We start from the raw sequence: 6875 nt of genomic DNA on the forward strand, positions 1-6875 counted from the left end.
AGCTGTGCTCTGGACACCATATGTGAACTGATTGCCCCCCATCTATCTTCAGAGTTCGTGCTGCTAGGCGACCTAAACTGGAACATGCTTAACACCCCAGCCATCCTACAATCTAAACTTGATGCCCTCAATCTCACACAAATAATCAATGAACCTACCAGGTACCTCCCCAAAACCTTAAACACGGGCACCCTCATAGATATCATCCTAACCAACTTCCCCTCTAAATACACCTCTGCTGTCTTCAACCAAGATCTCAGCGATCACTGCCTCATTGCCTGCATCCGTAATGGGTCAGCGGTCAAACGACCTCCACTCATCACTGTAAAACGCTCCCTGAAACACTTCTGCGAGCAGGCCTTTCTAATCGACCTGGCCGGGGTATCCTGGAAGGATATTGATCTCATCCCGTCAGTAGAGGATGCCTGGATATTTTTTAAAAATGCCTTCCTAACCATCTTAAATAAACATGCCCCATTCAAGAAATTTAGAACCAGGAACAGATATAGCCCTTGGTTCTCCCCAGACCTGACTGCCCTTAACCAACACAAAAACATCCTATGGCGTTCTGCATTAGCATCGAACAGCCCCCGTGATATGCAGCTGTTCAGGGAAGCTAGAAATCATTATACACAGGCAGTTAGAAAAGCCAAGGCTAGCTTTTTCAAGCAGAAATTTGCTTCCTGCAACACTAACTCAAAAAAGTTCTGGGACACTGTAAAGTCCATGGAGAATAAGAACACCTCCTCCCAGCTGCCCACTGCACTGAAGATAGGAAACACTGTCACCACTGATAAATCCACCATAATTGAGAATTTCAATAAGCATTTTTCTACGGCTGGCCATGCTTTCCACCTGGCTACTCCTACCCCGGACAACAGCACTGCACCCCCAACAGCAACTCGCCCAAGCCTTCCCCATTTCTCCTTCTCCCAAATCCATTCAGCTGATGTTCTGAAAGAGCTGCAAAATCTGGACCCCTACAAATCAGCCGGGCTAGACAATCTGGACCCTTTCTTTCTAAAATTATCTGCCGAAATTGTTGCCACCCCTATTACTAGCCTGTTCAACCTCTCTTTCGTGTCGTCTGAGATTCCCAAAGATTGGAAAGCAGCTGCGGTCATCCCCCTCTTCAAAGGGGGGGACACTCTTGACCCAAACTGCTACAGACCTATATCTATCCTACCGTGCCTTTCTAAGGTCTTCGAAAGCCAAGTCAACAAACAGATTACCGACCATTTCGAATCTCACCATACCTTCTCTGCTATGCAATCTGGTTTCAGAGCTGGTCATGGGTGCACCTCAGCCACGCTCAAGGTCCTAAACGATATCTTAACCGCCATCGATAAGAAACATTACTGTGCAGCCGTATTCATTGATCTGGCCAAGGCTTTCGACTCTGTCAATCACCATATCCTCATCGGCAGACTCGACAGCCTTGGTTTCTCAAATGATTGCCTCGCCTGGTTCACCAACTACTTCTCTGATAGAGTTCAGTGTGTCAAGTCGGAGGGTCTGCTGTCCGGACCTCTGGCAGTCTCTATGGGGGTGCCACAGGGTTCAATTCTTGGACCGACTCTCTTCTCTGTATACATCAATGAGGTCGCTCTTGCTGCTGGTGAGTCCCTGATCCACCTCTACGCAGACGACACCATTCTGTATACTTCCGGCCCTTCTTTGGACACTGTGTTAACAACCCTCCAGGCAAGCTTCAATGCCATACAACTCTCCTTCCGTGGCCTCCAATTGCTCTTAAATACAAGTAAAACTAAATGCATGCTCTTCAACCGATCGCTACCTGCACCTACCCGCCTGTCCAACATCACTACTCTGGACGGCTCTGACTTAGAATACGTGGACAACTACAAATACTTAGGTGTCTGGTTAGACTGTAAACTCTCCTTCCAGACCCATATCAAACATCTCCAATCCAAAGTTAAATCTAGAATTGGCTTCCTATTTCGCAACAAAGCATCCTTCACTCATGCTGCCAAACATACCCTTGTAAAACTGACCATCCTACCAATCCTCGACTTTGGCGATGTCATTTACAAAATAGCCTCAAATACCCTACTCAACAAATTGGATGCAGTCTATCACAGTGCAATCCGTTTTATCACCAAAGCCCCATATACTACCCACCATTGCGACCTGTACGCTCTCGTTGGCTGGCCCTCGCTTCATACTCGTCGCCAAACCCACTGGCTCCATGTCATCTACAAGACCCTGCTAGGTAAAGTCCCCCCTTATCTCAGCTCGCTGGTCACCATAGCATCTCCCACCTGTAGCACACGCTCCAGCAGGTATATCTCTCTAGTCACCCCCAAGACCAATTCTTTCTTTGGCCGCCTCTCCTTCCAGTTCTCTGCTGCCAATGACTGGAACGAACTACAAAAATCTCTGAAACTGGAAACACTTATCTCCCTCACTAGCTTTAAGCACCAACTGTCAGAGCAGCTCACAGATTACTGCACCTGTACATAGCCCACCTATAATTTAGCCCAAACAACTACCTCTTTCCCAACTGTATTTAATTTGTATTTATTTATTTATTTTGCTCCTTTGCACCCCATTATTTTTTTATTTCTACTTTGCACATTCTTCCATTGCAAAACTACCATTCCAGTATTTTACTTGCTATATTGTATTTACTTTGCCATCATGGCCTTTTTTTTGCCTTTACCTCCCTTCTCACCTCATTTGCTCACATTGTATATAGACTTGTTTATACTGCATTATTGACTGTATGTTTGTTTTTACTCCATGTGTAACTCTGTGTCGTTTTATCTGTCGAACTGCTTTGCTTTATCTTGGCCAGGTCGCAATTGTAAATGAGAACTTGTTCTCAACTTGCCTACCTGGTTAAATAAAGGTAAAATAAATAAAATAAAAAAAATACAGTGCATTCATAAAGTATTCAAGACCCCTTCATTTTTCCCACATTTTGTTACGTTACAGCATTATTGTCAAATGGTTTAAATTGTTTTTCCAATCTACATACAATACCCCATAATGACAAATCCAAAACAGGTTTAGACGTTTTTGCAAAAAAAATTAATAAAATGTAAATATCACAATTACAGTGGGGCAAAAAAGTATTTAGTCAGCCACCAATTGTGCAAGTTCTCCCACTTAAAAATATGAGAGAGGCCTGTAATTTTCCTCATAGGTACACTTCAACTATGACAGACAAAATGAGAAGAAATTTTTTTTGAAAATCACATTGCAGGATTTTTCATTAATTTATTTTCAAATTATGGTGGAAAATAAGTATTTGGTCAATAACAACAGTTTATCTCAATACTTTTTTATATACCCTTTGTTGGCAAAGACAGAGGTCAAACGTTTTCTGTAAGTCTTCACAAGGTTTTCACACACTGTTGCTGGTATTTTGGCCCATTCCTCCATGCAGATCTCCTCTAGAGCAGTGATGTTTTGGGGGGCTGTTGCTGGGCAACACGGACTTTCAACTCCCTCCAAAGATTTTCTAAGGGGTTGAGATCTGGAGACTGGCTAGGCCACTCCAGGACCTTGAAATGCTTCTTACGAAGCCACTCCTTCGTTGCCCGGGCGGTGTGTTTGGGATCATTGTCATGCTGAAAGACCCAGACACATTTCATCTTCAATGCCCTTGCTGATGGAAGGAGGTTTTCACTCAAAATCTCACGATACATGGCCCCATTCATTCTTTCCTTTACACTGATCAGTCGTCCTGGTCCCTTTGCAGAAAAACAGCCCCAAATCATGATGTTTCCACCCCCATGCTTCACAGTAGGTATGGTGTTCTTTGGATGCAACTCAGCATTCTTTGTCCTCCAAACACAACGAATTTAGTTTTTACCAAAAAGTTATATTTTGGTTTCATCTGACCATATGACATTCTCCCAATCTTCTGGATCATCCAAATGCTCTCTAGCAAACTTCAGACGGGCCTGGACATGTACTGGCTTAAGCAGGGGGACACATCTGGCACTGCAGGATTTGAGTCCCTGGCGGCGTAGTGTGTTACTGATGGTAGGCTTTGTTACTTTGGTCCCAGCTCTCTGCAGGTCCATTCACTAGGTCCCCCCGTGTGGTTCTGGGTTTTTTGCTCACCGTTCTTGTGATAATTTTGACCCCACGGGGTGAGATCTTGCGTGGAGCCCCAGATCGAGGGAGATTATCAGTGGTCTTGTATGTCTTCCATTTCCTAATAATTGCTCCCACACTTGATTTCTTCAAACCAAGCTGCTTACCTATTGCAGATGTAGTCTTCCCAGCCTGGTGCAGGTCTACAATTTTGTTTCTGGTGTCCTTTGACAGCTCTTTGGTCTTGGCCATAGTGGAGTTTGGAGTGTGACTGTTTGAGGTTGTGGACAGGTGTCTTTTATACTGATAACAAGTTCAAACAGGTGCCATTAATACAGGTAACGAGTGGAGGACAGAGGAGCCTCTTAAAGAAGAAGTTACTTTTTTGCCCCACTGTACATAAGTAATTAACCCTTTACTCAGTACTTTTTTGAAGCACCTTTAGCAGCGATTCCTCGTCTTCTTGGGTATGACGATACAAGATTATCATACCTGTATTTGGGGAATTTCTCCCATTCTTCACTGCAGATCCTCTCAATGCACTGTCAGGTTGGATGGGCAGCATCACTGCACAGCTATTTTCAGGTCTCCAGTGATGTTGGATCGGGTTCAAGTCCAGGCTCTGGTTGGGTCACTCAAGGACATTCAGAGACTTGTCCCCGAAGCCACTCCTGCATTGTCTTGGCTGTGTGCTTAGGGTAGTTGTCCTATTGGAAAGTTAACCTTTGCCCCAGTCTGAGGTCCTGAGCACTCCGGAGCAGGTTTTCATCAAGGATGTCTTTGCTCCGCTCATCTGTCCCTCGATCCTGAATAGTTTCCCAGTCCCTGATGTTGGAAAAACATCCCCACAGCATGATGCTGCCACCACCATGCTTAACTCACGGGGTGGTGAGGTTTCCTCCAGATGTGACGCTTGGCAATCAGGCCATATAGTTCAACCTTGGTTTCATCAGACCAGAGAATCTTTATTCTCATGGTCTGAGAGTCTTATGGTAAACTCCAAGCTGGCTGTCATGTGCCTTTTATTGAGGAGTAGCTTCCGTCTGGCCACTCTAACATAAAGGCCTGATTGGTGGAGTGCTGCAGAGATTTTTGACCTTCTGGAAGATTCTCCCATTTCCACAAAGGTTCTCCCATTTTCTATCGGGTTCTCGGTCACCTCCCTGACAAAGGCCCCTTTTCCGTGATTGCTCAGTTTGTCTGGGCCCTAAGAGGAGTCTTGGTGGTCCCAAATTTATTCCATTTAAGAATGATGGAGGCCACTGTGTTCTTGGGGACCTTAAATGCTGCAAATTTTTTTTTGTGTTTTTTGTAACCTTTCCCCAGATCTGTGCCTCGACACAATCCTGTCCCCGGAGCTCTACGTACAATTCCTTCGACCTCATGGCTTGGTTTTTGCAACTGTGGGACCTTATATACGCAGCTGTGTGCTTTCCCAAATCATGTCCAATCAATTGAATATACCACAGGTGGACTCCAATCAATTTGTAGAAATATCTCAAGGATGAGCAATGGAAACAGGATGTACCTGAGCTCAATTTTGAGTCTCATTGCAAAGGGTCTAAATACCTATGTAAATTAGCTATTTATTTTGTATATTTTTTTTAATACATTTTCAAAATTTTCAAAAAAACCTGTTTTTGCTTTGTCATCATGGTGTGTCGATTGATCAGGAAAAAAACAATTGAATACATTTTACAATAAGGCTGTAACGTAACAAAATGTGGAAAAAGTGAAGGAGTCTGAATAATGTATTCTCTCCTACCTCTGCTTGCTGGCGATCTTCTCCATCTTGGTGGTCTCTAGGCTTGACGTGGAAGTCAAAGGGTACACGGTGGGAAGGTACTGGTGTAGCCAGAGGACAGCTTTTCCCATCCTCCTCAGGCTACATTGACTTAAATACAAAACCTAGGAGGCTCGTAGGCCTTACACCCTTCCATATATCTACATGGTAATTATGACCACTTCCGGAGGATGTCCTCCAACCAAATCCAAGCTTTTGCAACATGAACTGACATGTTGTCCATCCTATCATATGATTAGGATCAGAGAATGAACAATGTGGAGGATTGGGGTTGTGTGTCACGTTCTGACCTTAGTTCCTTTGTTTTGTCTTTGTTTTAGTATGGTCAGGGCGTGAGTTGGGGTGGGCAGTCTATGTTCTTTTTTCTATAATTTGGGATTTCTGTGTTTGGCATGGTATGGTTCTCAATCAGAGGCAGCTGTCAATCATTGTCCCTGATTGAGAACCATACTTAGGTGGCCTGGTTTCAGCACCATACAGGACTGCTCGTTTGTCGTTTTATTGTTTTGTTTCAGTGTTCAATTATTTTATTAAAGAATATGGACACTTACCACGCTGCGCATTGGTCCTCCTCTTCTTCCACCTACAACAACCGTTACATTGTGCCACAGGGCAATATTGGAGTTTTATGTGTTGAGAAGCTTGGTGAGTTGGTGACATATTGGATAAAGATTGAAAGTGAAGAGGGATAGTTGAGCATTTCTAGGATATTATTCAATTCAAATTAGTTTCTTCAATCTACCGAAGGTAGATTATACACTACAAAAAAATCTAAACGCAACATGTAAAGTGTTGATCCCATGTTTCATCAGCTGAAGTAAAAGATCCCAGAAATATTTCACTCAATGTTTTACACAAATTTGTTTACATCCCTGTTAGTGAGCATTTCTCCTTTGCCAAGATAATCTATCCACCTAACAGGTGTGGCATATCAAGAAGCTGATTAAACAGCATGATCATTACACAGGAGTACCTTGTGCTGGGTACAATAAAAGGCCACTCT

The sequence above is a fragment of the Oncorhynchus kisutch genome, linkage group LG12 (assembly GCF_002021735.2).
Source record: "Oncorhynchus kisutch isolate 150728-3 linkage group LG12, Okis_V2, whole genome shotgun sequence".
Classification (NCBI taxonomy): domain Eukaryota; kingdom Metazoa; phylum Chordata; class Actinopteri; order Salmoniformes; family Salmonidae; genus Oncorhynchus; species Oncorhynchus kisutch.